This window comes from Podarcis bocagei (assembly GCF_964188305.1).
Source record: "Podarcis bocagei genome assembly, chromosome: 3".
In the NCBI taxonomy this organism is placed as follows: domain Eukaryota; kingdom Metazoa; phylum Chordata; class Lepidosauria; order Squamata; family Lacertidae; genus Podarcis; species Podarcis bocagei.
In genome coordinates, this window is record NC_138127.1 from 46851997 (window position 1) to 46868745 (window position 16749).

The 16749-nt window shown below is 42.3% G+C and overlaps 2 long non-coding RNA genes across 4 annotated transcripts in view; one reads left to right on the top strand and one right to left on the bottom strand.

Annotated features, from left to right (window-relative positions):
* The first annotated feature begins 1322 nt into the window (after positions 1 to 1322).
* The window catches only part of LOC308583698, a 78624-nt gene continuing 63197 nt past the window's right edge, over positions 1323 to 16749 (top strand). For 2 of the 3 annotated variants that reach the window (XR_014006356.1, XR_014006357.1), the window contains exons 1-2: positions 1323 to 1826; positions 5662 to 5755. This is a non-coding gene — a long non-coding RNA (uncharacterized lncRNA). Of the gene's footprint in view, positions 1827 to 5661; positions 5756 to 7644; positions 8510 to 16749 lie in introns of those variants that run through there. The other variant, XR_014006358.1, reaches the window with a different exon arrangement.
* On the bottom strand, positions 13081 to 15051 carry LOC308584307. The gene is made up of 3 exons (XR_014006763.1): positions 14633 to 15051; positions 13771 to 13868; positions 13081 to 13354 (listed from the first exon to the last, which is right to left on the bottom strand). It is a non-coding gene; the product is annotated as an uncharacterized lncRNA (long non-coding RNA).

Genomic DNA, 16749 nt, shown 5'->3' on the forward strand with positions numbered 1-16749 from the left:
CTCACTCAAGTATAAGCCAAGGGGGGCTTTTTCAGCATAAAAAATGCTGAAAATGTTGGCTTATACACGAGTATATATGGTATTTCCATTCAGTGTGGGTATGACTGTGTGTAGAACAGGATGGGGCTCATATAGTGCAGAACAACAAAATATGGCTTGGTGCCTGAGTCCTTGCATCTTTCCAGGTTTCAGGTTCTGTTGGGAGGATCTTCTGCCTGCATGCTAGCGATTCCTTTTCCTGAATAATTAAAAATGCATGTTGAATGGAATGTGCTTATCCTAGTTCAAAAATGGATACCAGTATACACTCAGGTGTAGGAGGCCCATGTGTGTATTTTGCACAACATTTTAAACAAAAGTCCAGTCAGCATCTCAACACAAGAGTGTAACAAAGAAAAATCGACTCAAGTGCGCTTCATGGTGTATTTTGTAGTTGGGCCTGTATACCTCCCCCACTATTGAGTAGGTTCTGTTTGCCCCCAGGCCAAAGAATACAAAAAAATAAATAAAATGAAAGCCAAATGGCGATACAAGCTGCAATTTGAACCTCAAAATTGCTTCTTTTCTCATGTGGCTCAACTTTTAATTGAAGTCAAGTTTGAGGTGCCTCATGACCAGAATATTGGCATGCCATAATCTTCTGAACAGCCAAGGATATATCCCGTACTTTGAAAGAAAGTTATCAGATGCCATATGACACTGCTGCTGTCCTCACTATTTTTTTTTAAAAAGCCCTTTCATGGCACAAAACACTTTAATAATATATAATGTATCCTCACAACAACCCTGGGAGGGAAATCATTTCACAAGCAAGGCATTGGAGGTGGACAGGCTCTACCCCCACTCAAAAATGGTGAGGGGGGGGCACAATTGAAAGGTGAGAAGTGGACCTTTCTCACCCTCAATGGACCATTCCAACCCTTCCATGGGTGCCTCCCCATCCCTCGCCTCCAAAATCACCTCATCATGCCCCAACATGGCAATAATCGGGGTTATAAAATAAGCTATGCTAAAAGAGGTTTGTTTGTTTGTTTGTTTGTTTGTTTGTTTGTTTGTTTGGTCAGTCAGTTTTTTGTTTGTAAGCCAGTCATGGGAAGGGGGGTGCCATGGGTTGTCACAGATACAAAATCTCCCTCATTTTCTTGACTAGTCATTTACCATGCTTCCTCACTATTTCAGTTTGTTGGTTTCCTTTTCTATTTCACACCCAGCATCAACCTGTCCTCACTTACATCTTTGCCCAACTTCCTCCTTTGACCTGAGGAGCATGCCAGGGGAGTGCTGCTTCACCTTTCCCACTTTGAGGCACTGCAACAGGGTGCTTTTAACAGCTTCTCAAAAGTCCCTGTTCCAAAATGCCACAGAAACATGGGCACAGCTGCCCACCCTCGTAATCTGGGAAACCGGGTTCGTGTCTCCGCTCCTCCACATGCAGCTGCTGGGTGACCTTGGGCCAGTCACACTTCTTTGAAGTCTCTCAGCCCCACTCACCTCACAGAGTGTTTGTTGTGGGGGAGGAAGGGAAAGGAGATTGTTAGCCGCTTTGAGACTTCTTAGGGTAGTGATAAAGCGGGATATCAAATCCAAATCCAAACTCCTAAATCAATAAAAATACATAGCTAACAGGTTCTGCCTTCCCCAACAGAAGGCCTGCTGCCACTAACAAAAGTCTTGGCTGCTGTTTTTGTCTTCCAATATGCTTTGGGCCTGACAGAGTGCTTTGAGGTGGCTCCTGCCAACTCCCAAAGAGAGAAAGTAGCCCTCACGGAGACCTTTTGTTTGAAAAGAACATGGAGGCCAGGCATTGCTCGCTGATTGACTTGCAGGTAGGGATAGAAGTTTCTCATATTTCTAATCTTAAGTTTTCCACATTTTCACACCAGTTCATTGTTGTTGTTTTTCAGAAGGGGGGTGGGGAGTCTTCATGGAAATTTATCAGCATTTGAGTACTAATTTATCCTAAGACACATTTTTAAGAGCAATTTCCCCAATGCAATTCATTTTTTTATTATGCTTCCACTAACATATATATTTTAATGCACATTTTACCTCAGAATATGCTTTTTTTTTTACACATCTCAGCTTGAGAGCTGCATTGCAAATCCAGAGAACTGCACATTTTCAAAGATGACCATGTTTTTGTTTTGTTAGGGTGGTTCACTTTTAAATGAGAAATGAATCTACAATACAAATCAGCACACATCTCACCTACCCCAAAGCCAGCAACATAAAATCAGTATAAAGCTATCATAAGAACTTGCACATGGAAAAGATATTTGGTGCGAGTCTTTTCAGAATAGCAAGAATGCATACCTGTCATAAGTTGAAAGGTTTGGGGAAGTGAAAAATGCCTTCACTTGCACCTAAAAATTCATAACATAAGCACCAGTCAAGTCTACGAGGAAGCTATTCCAGAAATTACTCCAGTCATAATATGGTTCGATGCCAAACAAATTGTCGAAGAAACAAACCTGTATTATTTAATTAGTACAAGCAATATATTGTACATATCAAATATATAGAAGCTATAATTAGGGAAACAGTTCCATAAGTAAAATAATGTAGACAAAATATTAGGAAGAACTTGATGAAGTTTGAGCCATCAGTTGATAGAACAGAAGGAAATGGACACTTTTTCACTGAAGCAGAGGCTGGCGGGAAAGTTGCATTCAGCTGTTTTACTCAGAGTAGATCCACTGAAATTAATGAACATGACCAAGTTAGGTCAATTAATTTCTATAAGTCTACTCTGGATAAAATTTAACTCCTGGATGGCAAACTTCAATGGGGGCTGTGTAGTAATGGGCTTCTTGCATTGAGAGAGGGATGGGCTCAGGACCGTTGAGGTCCTTTTCAACTCTATAATTGTAAAGGTGGTGTCTCCCCTTCACAGTAACTCTGGCACAGTCAGCTTGGTATTTACAGTATTTATTACATATGTACAAGAAACAGCTACAGTTCAGAATTATGCATACGAACCCATTGAGTCAGATTCAGGGAGTGGCTTCCTTCAATTCCCGCGCCAATAAAGTAGGCATGGGAATCGCACAAGACGTCTTTGATCCTTACGTTTCATTTCCCTCCTTGTCTGTGCTAATGTGAAAGCAACCTCCCTTCCAGAGTCTGAGCTCCCTTCCCAAGCCTCTGGGTGTATGAAGAGCTCCACAGCATCCCCGAGCCCCTGCTCTGCCTCTTCCGTCACTTGCTCCTCTGGATTCTCCCTGACAATAATTCTACATAAGGGCATTGTTAGAGAGGGGCCCATGCCCCTGGTCTTTTGGACTGGGCCCCATATCTCATGTCTCATCATATATATAAATAATCTACAGACATACACACTTGCAGAGCTGATGCATTTGTCATGCAGATTTGTTTCATAGTCATGTGCCCTCTTTTAAATACGTATAAATGTCCCTGATTCTATGACTGGGCTGGTCCAGCAGTGGCCCTGGCAGTCAACAATCTACTAGATTAATGGTCTTCAACGGGTGAGCCAGGACCCACTACTAAGTTGCAACATGACCTAAGGTGGGTCACAACAGCCCTAAAGACATGGTAAAAAAGAGAAGTGGGTGTCCAAATGCACATTTGGGTTAAAAGGTGGTCCTGGGTCTGCAAAGGTTGAAGATAACTTTAAATGACAACAGCAACCCAATAGGTGTGCAGGATACATTGCAGGACTTCTGCAGATCATATACAGGTCCATTGTACAACAGTTCCTGTCAAATTCACAACCGCAAAACTACACAAAGCAATAAAGTTAAGTTATCATAAATAGTAAAGGAGGTACTTGGTGTCTTAATTCATGATAAATCACCCAGGTGGTTTCATGTTAGCTTTTCTGGATCTGTGCCTACGGAGAATGATGGTGTGTGCGAAGTGTGATGTCACTACTTTCCGTATATATGTATGGTGATTAATCTTCATCAGGCATGCTTTTACAGAGCTCCCAGTGAAGCAATGCTCTCAACATTACATCAGTAATTTTTAATCCTGATTGTTTCAGTTGCCCTGGAGAACTCACAAAATTAAGCCGTTACAATGCTAGCCCAATCATGTACAGAATTTGTTAATTGCCATATACATACTGTTATTGCATGCATGCATGCATGCATTCATACATACATACATAACAAGTATGTGGCATGGAAATCAAGTAGCTGCATATTCAGATTATTTAGTAATGTGCCCATGCAACTGACAATCACAAAAACACCCCAAATGAGCCTGCAATATATATGTGTGTGTATGTTAGCAATCTGTTTATGAGGCAAGCACTCTGATGCATGCACAGAGCTCCCCAACCATGGTGCTGTTCTTTGGAGAGACCACTCTGCATGCGTCCCCATTCATTTCAGTCTAGGAACATCAGCAGACACAAACCAATGGGGGATGTTATAGAGCAGTAAGAGGTGTACACTTAGATACACACGCATCAAACTCTAGATTGTGGTGCATATGTTGAATTTGACAAGTTTCAAGGAGCAAAGATGTTGCCTTTATTTTATTATTGCTTTCTAGTTACAGGCTCTTCTTGATATCTCTGGGTACAAAAACGCTTGATATGTGTTTGTTGCAACTCACCCTGCTGTACAGAGCCAGGATTTATCCAGCTCTCCTAGCTTCTATCTCTGTATTGAAGCTTTGTATTAGCCTATGAGCTAATACAGAAATACAGAATAGTATTTAGGTGAGGAAAAGTGGAGTGCTGCATCTCTCCCAACATTGAAATGCCTTCTCTCTTCTGCTAGCTTCTAGCAGTCTAGGATTTTTCTTTGCTGATGGCTATAAACTTGTGTGGACTTTTATTTTTATTAACAAGGCTGCGATTTTATATTGTGGGCCCCACTGTCATCCAGGGTTTGGGTGTTTCAGCATACACAAACAGCCACAGTGTCTTTTGACCTCTTGCCTTCCCTCAACTTACCAGTTGTCTTACAGCTGGGTGCTGAAAATGTCCCATTTGTGAAAATTGCCTAATTGTGCAGTGTATTCTTCATCATGCTTTTTGAAGAAAAATGTAATGGCAGCTCCTTTAATGAACGCAAATGTTTCTACAGTCTGATTCTTATTGTACGCTGTGCATGTCATCACCAGATACACCTGTTTTTTCCTGTCAGCTTTTGATGGCTGGCACTGCACCAAAACAGCATTCTCTGAATGTGTCTGGGATCTTCTCATAAACAGCGCTGAGAAATGAATGACCCCAAAACACCTGTGCCCTACATTTTTGACTCAGGCACTTCAACTTTTTAAAAATATACATACTTACAACAGTATGCTGGGACTCTTACTACTAAAGTGCCACTTTTGAGATTTGCAGTTCATAAAGAGGAAAGGGATCAATTTCCTCCAGGAAAGGGACCTGTTCTGTTTGAGAACCACATCTAAAATGGCAAACCTGAGTAGCAGGTACAGATGGGCACATTGGTCGGTTCTGCTATCTCATTTTTTTTCAATCTTCAGGTCCATTCTCTACATTTCCACATCAGTCTGAGGGAAAAAAAATGTTGTCCTCATGAAAATTCACTAGCGTTTTAGTGTGACTTTCTCCCAATGCACACATTTTTGTGAAACATTTCCACTAATATAAAATATGTTTGTGTTACTTCCACTAATATATGCAATGATATGCACTATATGCCTTTTTGTATACGTTAGGTGGCTGGAGAACTGCATTGCAAAATTCGGAGAAGTGTGAATTTTGAACAGTGGCTGTGTTTTTGTTCATGTATTGTTTTGGACAGTGAATTAGGTAAGTAAGCTCACCTTTGAATGTAAGATGCATCAAATTTCTCTTCTAGCCCCAGTTACAACATTTTAACATGTACAAAGATGGTAGTAATTGATGCTTAGTTGTGCAAAATGCACAGAAACATCAAATTAACCTGTAATCAATTTCCATTGGAATTACAAGAATATTTAAGTTTGTTAGGAAGAGAACATGGCTTGGCACACACCTTGGCCTTTTCAGCCCTCCAAGTTGGACTTTCAGGAGCATCACTAGGCATAACACATGAAGTTCCGCATCCCGTTGTAGCAGGCACAGCAATCCTATAGTGGGGGAGCTACCACCGCTTTCAAAATGCTTCCAGCTTCTTTGAAGTCAGTGTGTGTGAGGTACCTTTTCCCCACCCTGCATTTTTTTTTTGAAACCATGTTTTCCTTTCCACTTTCATGAATGAGAGAAAATTAACTACATCAGTCCCAACTAGCATAATTGAAGGCTCTTTTGAGGGTTGTGTGTGTATGTGTTGGCATAACTGCCATCATCCAGGCCCAGTTCAAGGTGTTGATGTTGGTGTTTGAAGCCCTAAATGACTCATGCCCCAAATATCTGAAGGACTGCCTCCTCCTCCCCTACAGAACCTCTCAGGTGCAGAGATCAGCAGGGGGTGCCTGATGGTAGTTCTTGTCCCTCAGAGGCTCAGGGGGTACTGGCCTGAAGGAGGACATTATCTGTGGCAGCCCCTAATGCAGAACTCCCTGCCCACAGAGGTGTGTCTGGCACCTTCATTGTACAGCTTTCAAAGAATGCTTAAGACGCACCTCAGTCTTTATCCTGGCTTTGGAAACATGGAAGTAGTTTATATTGTGTTTTAACGCTTTAACCTGACCTGGGACCTTAGCGTGAAGTGTGGGTAATAAACAAACATATTGCCAGTGGAGCAACACCTAAGCCACCTCTCCTCAGCCTGGTTTCCAGCACCTTTTGGATTATGCCCTAAGCCTTAGGATGTATACCTGAAACAAGTGTGTATTCTCCCCCCCCCCCTTTGTCCCATCTCCATTTCCATCTCTTTCCCCTTCTTGTTTTCTATCCCTGTGTCACATTTTAGAATTTTATATTGTAAGGTCTTCTGGACAGGGGCGTACCCTCCTATACTTTGTAAAGCACTGGGTGCATTGATATATAAACAAATGGAACAACACCAACAAGAACTAGAACAAAAGCCCTGCTTCTCTCCCCCAACTCAACATGAAACCATTTTCAAGTCTTTACCACTAGAAGTGGCACTAAATCCATGCTTTTAATGGAAGGTTCAGCTCTTAGAAAGAAACAACACATTATAAGGCGGGGTTTCACATTTTATGGTATAAAAGTGATTCCTAGGGCTGCAAACGCATGGCAGCAATCTGTCAGAGATGGACAACCACAGAACTTGCACATCAGCAATCAATCTGTTGAATCAGAGCTATTCAGGAATCCGGCTCTTGTTAACAGAATTGTACAAATGATGAGGTGTGCAAATGAAGGAAAAACTGTTCACATATATACATACATTCTTGGGAGCCAGAAATGGTTCAAAGTCTATTCCTGGACCAGATTCTGTCTTGTAGTTCTATCTACTATTCTTGGCCCTCCAAAGTCAGTCAGAACTAATACAGAGATTCAGTCAAGCTACAACCCCCGCCCCCCGCAACACACACACAAATCCTTGTTTGTGGGTCAGAGTTGGTTTTCTCTGCCTAATACCAGCAGCGAGCAGTCTTGATGTGGTCCATTTCTGAGAGATATAATGATACCACCAAACCAGCAGGACTGGATGCACATAATGAAATGTGACAATGTGCTCATTTGTGAAGAGTATAAGAGAGCCCGGGTAGTTAGAGCAACATTTGCATAATCACATTAACTTTCAGGACTCAACAATGGCTTCCATTGTCGAAAGCCACAGCTGTCCATGCTGATCCGACACGAAATTGAGTTGTGCTGTCACAGAGCAAGCATCTTCACAGCCATTCAGAATCCAAATGTGGAAATCAGAGGGCGGGAGAAAGTATGACAGCTCAAGGGAGCTTTGCTCTCCAGGAACACCTATTTCCTGCTTTGATTACTCTTATCTAATTGCCATCACTTTTAAGACTACAGCGTGCGTGAGTGGGAACGCACACACTAATAATAAAATTGCTTGTTAAAATGTTTCAATGAATTAAGTATCAACTATATTAATATTGCTTGAGGTGCATTTACTTTTGGCTCTGAAGTGGTACTGAAGTGGTACTGAGAGGAACATTCCAAACAAATATTCTGTACATCACATATCCTGCTGACATAATTGCTACTTTAAAAAATACTTAAAGGGAGAAGGTTAGGTCATGTGCATCTTAACTGTCTCTCCCCTCTTTCCACTTTGAAAGAGATAACTTATAAGTTATTTGGCAGGTAGCAGTTGAAAGGAAGAAATATTTACTTATAGGAAATTGGAAAGCCATCAAAACTGGGGTAAAATTTACACATAGACTCATTGTGGCTATGAAGAAAGAAACCAACTAATCCCTAAGGAATACAATCTGGCAGAAGCAATCTTACATATATCACCAAAAAAAAAAAAAGATTTTTCAGATCTTTGCTTAGTCCCAGAAAGTGTTTAAGGCTTAGCTCTCTGCACCAGAGACTCTTAGTTGCATTCCTTGTTGCAATAATATGACTTCTATTTTGCATAAAGGAATACAACCTATAATTATATTTCTTCTTTTGAAGAAATACATGTAAGCAACCAGGTAAAATAGCAATTTTTTTGTTAGACCAATTCAAGTTATTGAAATGTGCAAGTCTGAAAGTTACCCAAAATTGTTCATGTAGGTGTGTGCAAGCTGTTATATTACAATCTGCTTCATCAACAGACGTTTGCCCAGTAGAATGCAATTTCTTGCCAAAAGTATATACTACTCTTTAGTGCTAAGACACCAAGTGATTTCTTAAACCAGCTTTGAAAGCATGCGTAGCACTTTATTGAAGAATAAACTCACAACAAACTAAAGCCTTATTGAGATTCAGATGTAATTTTGAAGTTTCGCTAGCTGTACTCATAGAAGTATTATGATGTAGCACGTAGACTGGAAAACAAAGTGCTAGCCATATCTCCCTGGAAAGAGCATTCCACAGATGGGGGCCACCAGTGAAAACGCCTGTACTCATGCAACCACCCTCCACACATCTCACCTTGTGTGGGACACATGGAGAAGGGTCTCTGAGGAAGACCACCAGTGTCTGGCCTGCTCCAACACAGATGTGTGCACTCTTCAGCCCATTATCGTAATGTAGGGCTAGAGATTTTACTCAGGTGGAGTTGTATTAATTGTATTGATCCTCGGTTGCATCATTTATTTTTCCTGTAACCAACTAGCCAAAATATATGGCTCTAGTAGCAGCTTCCAGTTTCAAATATGAAATCTAACAATGCAATGAAAATTATAAAATGCATTACATGCACTAAAAGAAACCAAAATACTAGATCAAACAGCAAAAGTCTCATATGAGGCATACGTGCAAAATTCTGTGGAACCTGAGAAGGAATCCCAAGGATTTAATACTCTGTTTTCAACCAGTAGTGGGTAAATCATGCAAGAGTATTTATTTAAGAAACATTGTGTTTATCCTGCTTCCTAATGATGGTTCCAACCCAATCTGTCTTTCCTGTCATTTTTTGCAAAGTGCTGAGTTGGCTGCCCTACACGGAAAAGTTTTTGCTTCTCTTTGGAGAATGGACAGGGAGATGCCATCTGCTGGCAGCCGCTCAAAAAATGTTTGTTTTGATTATTCAAAAATGTATGGCTAATTGAAAAAGGCTTTTGGAGGGAGCAGGAATGATTCTTGAAATGTGTTTTTCCAGTTCAATATGGTAATTCCCCTGCAGTGCAGGGAAGGACTTAGCCAGGCTGTGTTTTCAATGTTTGTGCATACTGTACATTCACTGCATACACTGTCCATTCAATGTATGTGACGCCTTTGTGGGACACACCTGCAAATCCAAGTTGAAAGACACAGTGCAATATCTCCAGTCCGGCTGGTTTTAGTTGATTTTAATTATTTTTGAATTATTTATTGTTTATAACTTTCTTTTTTACTGATATTTTTACTGCTTTATTGTTTTTGTAAACTGATATGATATTTTATTACAACCAAGAAGTATATAAATCTTGTGAAATAAAATACAGTCCCTGCAATACAGTAGTAGGTGTACTTGAAGTTGGGGAGGGAAGTATCAATGACCCATATGACATACATACTGGGGGGGAGAGGTTACAGGAATTTTTTTGAAAAATATATATAGAAAATGAAGAAATCATTACCGGACAAGGAGGAATATTTTAAAATTGCTGTATAATTAAGGCTAGGCCTAGTTTGACCCTAAAAGACATTCATTAAAAAGGGTGCCTTTATTGCTTGCTTAATTGCATTTAAATCCCACCTTTTCCTCCAAGGAATTCAAGGTGGTGTGCAGGGGTCTCTCCCTCCTCATTTAAACCTCACAACAACCTTGTGAGGTAGGTTAGGCTGAGAGGCAACAAATGGCCCAGGGTCACTCAGTGAGCTTTGTGACTGAAGTGGTGTCCCAGGTCTTAATCCAACACCACACTAGGGAGGAGAGATCATTTCCTCACGCTTGTATTCCTGACCACATGCCATTCCTTATAAGGTGACTAAAAGCAAATGTACTTAACATACAATACTGTACTTAAATATATATATATATGGTGTGATTCCCCTAATTCAAAAGACAAGGACCACAGAAACTGACTGCAGCTCTATTGCCCTTTTATAAAGCTTTACCCAGAGCCTTCCCCCGCTTGCACTCTGCCAGTGATCATGGCTTCAAGTAGCAGGTGGGCCCTTTTATTTCCACATTAACAAGCAAAGAGCAAGGCATAAATTCTCAGGTTCTTTGTGAGAGCTGTTCTGCCAGCCACACTATGTTGGGCATCCCTGGTCCTGTGGAGCGATCCATCTCTTCACATTAGCATACATGAGCAAAAACAATCGCTCCCTGGTAGGACGGGTGCACCACACTCCTCCTGGGTGGAAATTAATTTATTTGAATTGGATGCCTGGCCCCTCTGTGCGCTGTTGCCCCTTCTAGGGAAGCTGGCTGCCTCCCCGCTCCTTGCCTTCCTTTCACCCCCAAAGATGCAAAATTCTCACTGTGTGCTTTCTGCCACAGAGAGGCCTCCATCTTAGAGCTAGGCACGGTGGCTCTTGCCCACCTGCCCTGTGCTGCTTTGCTGTGCTGTCTGGCATAGCAACACACGCCTAACCTTGATCCCTTGAGAGGTGAAGCGGAAGTTGGTCTTCACTATTAAACATTTTTATAGATAGCAAAGTCCACCCTTCCACCTGCATCCAAAGCACCAAGGCAGCTGGCAGAACAAAGCGGCTGAGCAAAAGGGCTGACCAGAATGTGTCTGTCTGCAAATTGCTGGCATCCAGGTGCAGCCTTGTTTTTATCATCTCACTTGAGGGAGCCCCTCCTGGTTGTCAATGTTTTACTGAGTCTCATTAACCCTTCCTTATCCAAGAGAGGTTGCTAAGGATGTGTTTTCATTTCTATAGTCACACAAAGAATAAACATAATGCTCCAATCTTCCTTGGCTAAAGTACAGCTAATAGGAGCAACATTCGTTTTCAAGACCCTCTGCTTGTTTAAGCAAAACTTTGGCAGTTGGTTGGTTGGTTTTTAATGATTTTTTTTTGTCAGTTATTTACACAGTGCTTTTTTTAAGAAAAAAAGCTGCCTGTTACAGTAAGTGCCACACTTTAAAAAAAAATTCAGTAAGTGCCACACTTTTAACGGGGGGGGAGGTGCCAGTATGACGTACCTTTGAATATCCCCAGAAAAAAGCCCTAGCAATTTACATGTTGTTGATATTTTAACAAATCTATAGTTGTTGTTTTTTTAAAAAAATGAATTTGTATGTGCAATTGTTTTAATAGTTTTATATATGTGCAACAATTTTATTATACATGTCTTTATTATGTTGTAAATTGCTTTGGGATGCCTCATGGGAAGGGAACTAACAAAGGAACTAGAGGAGGAGGAGGAGGAAGCTATAAACAGTCCAACAGTGGGTGGGAGGAACAGGAAGAGGAGGAGAGGGTATAATAGTACTAGTTGTTGCTGTTCACGCCATACTTCTACCATTCACCTCCAACTCAATGATTCTTTCACTTCATGGCCTTCTTGTGAGCTTCTGGAGACTTTGGCTTGACCAGAGCTGCAAACAGGATGATGAACTGGATGGACCTCAGGGTGATCCAGAAAGGCAATTCTTTTTACAATCTCTCAAAAATCTATTGCTTTGTTCCCCATTCTAAGACGTCATTGTTCTGCTTCTTCTTTCTAACATTTTCAGAGTGTTGTCCTTCCTCTAAACCAGGGGTCTGCAACCCGCGGCTCCGGAGCCGCATGTGGCACTTTTACACCTTTGCCGCGCCTCCGGGGCGGATACTAGCGAGGGGAGGAGGCGCATTGTGCGCCCCAACACTCCCCACTGTGGCGAGTGCTGTACTGGCTGTGACGGGTCCAAGTGGCTCTTTTTGTCTTAAAGGTTGCAGACCCCTGCTCTAAACCTTTCCTTCTCCTCCCTCCAGTCTTCACATGGCAGGCTTCCTAAATTTTTTATTTGTTCCTCATAGCTTTCCTTGGAATCTTTTCTAGACGGTGATTATCTTCCTAGAAATCTTGCATGTCATCAAATGTGTCAAATGCTATTACTCATTTGAAACAGTAATATTCCATTTGCGCTCCGTTTCATTATATGGCCATCATTAACATCAACTAGGGTGCAGCCTCACAACCTGAATCAACTGAATTCGTAGGAAGTGGTGTATAAGTGCAGTGGAAAAGAAGCCGCACTGCTGAAGTGACACACCTACTGGATATGCCCACAGAAAGCTCCACAGGCACAAATATCCTGCTGATGGAAGTGTCCCACCAATGGTGAGGATATGCTAGTGGCAGCTGAGGATTTCAAACCCTCTCATTCCCTGGCACTCCCCCAAAAGAAGCCTCAACTATGCCAGCCCCTGAGTTGGCATATTTAATTATGGGAAGGGGTGACAGCATGAGAAGGAGGTAAGGAAAAGCCACCTCTTCCCCTGGCCTCAGCAAGCCAGCAGGGCTTAGGAAAGGGCAATAGATTTGTGTGCGCACACAACACACACATCCATATTATTGGTCTTCCCGTCACTTTTATAGAAATAAAACACCAGTCAAAATGACAGTCAGCAATTTAATAGATGTAGTTTGGCACACATAGTGAGAATTAAACAAAAGATGTCAATCAGATACTGCCAAATGTTGGTGCTGTGGAGTGGATAAAGTGCAAATTGTGATTTTTTCAGGAATCATAGAATTGTAGAGTTGGAAGGAAACCAACAGGTTACCTCGTGCAACCCCCTGCTATGCAAAAACGACAGCTAGAGGAGCTCTGACAAATGGCCATCCAACATCTGTTTTAAAATCTCAAATGAAGGAGAGTCCACCGTATTCCAAAGCGGTCCATTCCACTATTACATTAACATTTTGAAAACTGGTAACATCCATCAAGACGTTGAAAGTGTTAGTGATTCCTGGAATAAGAGTACATATGGAGACATTAGAGATTCTACTGCACCATTTAAAATACATTAGAAATAAAAATAAGCACATTTTCTGATTTTTTTTTTACTTTTTAAGAGCAGTAGGAATAGAGAAAATCTGGAGATGTAAACACTTAAAACTATATTAATGAATTAACAAATCTTGGTCTTTTAAGGAACAATTGGAGTTAATCTACTGGCCTATTTCAAATTATTCTTAATTGGTATCAGATTTACCAGCTTAGTTGGGCAGAAACTATTAAAATATAATGCCTCTTTTATTTGAACTAAATTATGACTTCAAATATGCAAGCGAGTATTCCTATATATTGATAATTAATACAATAAAATGAAAAGTCAGCAGTCAGGAAAAGGCTCATGCCAGTATGTTGCTGCCAAATGATTACCTCATGGCCTGGCCTAGTTTTCCAAGATCACTAATTCAGCCTTAGCAGCCTGGTCAGCTTCTTCTTCCGAAAGCCAGTTGCTCAACTTGATGGTGTTTCTGCTTGACAGAAATAAGGAAGGACAGCATTGTTACAGTGGGAGGCAGAAGCCTGACTGCAGCCTTAAAAGACTTGATCTGCCTCCTGTGAGCCATATTCTATATGCTGAATTATTTGAAAGGAATTAATTGAGTGGTAATCCCTGTAGATGCCAGCAATGGAAACATCCCTGCTGGGATGCACAAACTCTCCCTGCCTGTGAGTTGGAGTGAGACATGCACAGTGCCATCCTTCCCCCAAAACTGTTGCGCTCCACATATGTATTGGCCTACAACTTGTGCCATGACTGGGGCTGATGGGAGTTGTAGTCCAAAGGATTGGCTGGGTGCACCAGGTTGGTGAGGGCTGTGTTCTGCCACACGGTGCCTCTGCTCCTTACATTCCCATCTCCAGTCCTCTACATCCCACCCCCCCCCAATATGTTGTTTTCTTCCTGCTTATCCTGAGACACATTGGTATTTTAATTCTTTTCTTAAAGAGTGGAATCAAATTGTGACTATGGAATGTTTTTAAAACATAAGGGTGTGTCAGACTAACTGTGACATGAATGCCAGTCATAGTAGTACACAAACTTTGATGATCTTGGGCCCAGGTCACATATCATACCCTCCAACACCTCAACAGCAAAATCCAGACACAATCTTCCACAATGCCATTGTCCTGTTTTTTCTCATGCGAGAATGGCAGCCATTTTGGATGCTGTGATCTCACACGATTTCATGGCACAATTTTCCCTCCCCCAAAAGCACTTTTTCGGACTCACATTTTGGAGCACCGTGCAAGACCACGGCCCTGGAAAAAGCATGTGGTGAACTGGTTGGACATGAGGGAGGAGGAAGAGGATCCCACTGAGTGGTCTAGCCAGAACTGGGACATACCAGGGCAAGCTGGGGATGGGGAAGGAGAGGTTGGTGTAGGAAGTTCTCATGGGATGATGGACGATTGCAAGGGATGAGGGTCAGTGCACAGGAAACAGCAGCAGGACCCTCTCCAGAGCCAGAGGAGCCCATCTCCACAAACATTGGTGGGCTCTGAGATGTAGGGATCAGTGGGATGGCTGGTCTAGGAGGCTGAGGCAGGCAAGGGCCCACAGTCCAGCTCACTAGCTGGCCAGGTGGGGCTCATTAGCTCTGGGAGGAGGTGTGTGATTCCTCAGCTGCCGTAGGCTCAGAACAGATGAGGGTCACATGCCTCGTCAAGCCCAGATGCTACAGTATAAATGGGCTACAACAAAGGAAATCCGCTGTGTTGCAAAACAGACAACTCTGACCAATCACAGGCAACACACGACACGGCTAACAATGTTCTAACAAAATATTTGTAACATGTATTATTTCACAATTCTAAGTATTGTGAAATAATACATGTTACAAATATTTTGTTAGAACATTATTAGCTGTGTGTTGCATGTGATTGTTCACATTATAAAAGGGCAGCAGAGCTGAGGTGCTGTGTCTGCTCAGCTGGCCATGTTGATGGACCTTACCTTGGGTGCTCCAGGATCTCTGCAGCACTGTCCTTCAGTTTGGACTTTGGACACGTGGATTGATCCTCAACTGGGGACTTGACATACTGACAACACTAGGTAGGCCAGGGATTCAGGACAAAGTACCTGTACTTTTTTGGGGGGGGAGAGGGGGAGGAAAGATTGCACTGTGAAATTGCGTGAGCATGATGAGAAAAGTGGGGTGACCCAGTTCTTCCAGGACACTTGTGGGGTAAGACGTATGCAATAGTCAATTAGTCACCCCTTGGTTATGCTGCTATTCAGCTTTATGCTGATGGCCTTAATGCCTCAGATAAGCAGTATGATGGTGGGGCGGTGGAGGCATTATTGCACCTTCTGGCCCTGCTCTGAGCCTATTGTGCTAGGATTGTGCTTGCTAGTTTTCCACAGGCCTGGGAGGGCAGGACCCTGACTGACTCCAGCTACAAAAGCTGAGGCTGCTGAACAGACTCTAGGGCTGGGATGTCGTTAGGGTTTTTGTTGTTGTTGTTGTTGTTGCGGCAGGGAGGTTGCTATCATTGCTGTTGGTTTTCTGCATCTTTATTTTAGATCTTGTGATTTGTGTGGCAGTTGCTCAGTTTGTTCACATATTTTCAACATTCTATTGTTTATGACTATGATTTTTCCCATGCAGTAAGCCACATTGAGCACGGTTTGAACTGTGGAAAGGTGGCTTACAAATAAAATTATGTATGTGTGGTTGGCCTCTGTGAAAATTGGATGCTGGACTAGATAGGTCATTTGCTCTTTTTATGTTAACATCCACAGGATGGTGTCTTCTATAGAAACTGTGTGTCTTTGTGTAAGCTGCATATTTGGGATGGGGAACCAAATGCAGCTCCCCGCTGACCGCTCTGTCTGGCCCATTCCTAATGTATATACAGTGGTGCCCGGCAAGACGAATGCCTCGCAAGACGAAAAACCTGCTAGACGAAAGGGTTTTCCATTTTTCGATGTGCTTCGCAAGACGAATTTCCCTATGGGCTTGCTTTGCAAGACGAAAACGTCTTGCAAGTCTTGCGATTTTTTTCGCTCCCCCCCCTTTTCTAAGCCACTAATAGCCTTTTAGCCGCTAAGCCGCTAAGCCTTTAATAGCCGCTAAACCGCTAATAGCGCTAATCCGCTAAGCTGCTAATAGGGTTGCTTCGCAAGACGAAAAAACCGCTAGACGAAGAGACTCGCGGAACGGATTATTTTCGTCTTGCGAGGCACCACTGTAGTAAGTCACCTCCAAAGAATCTGGAATACTCAAGATTTTTAAGGTACAGATGACCATGCATGCAGCTTTAATGTGTACAGGGAGTCTATGTGTTGCACCTAGGTGCAGAGCTGAAAGGCCAAACTTGCTTCCTGTTGTATGTTGACTTCCCCTG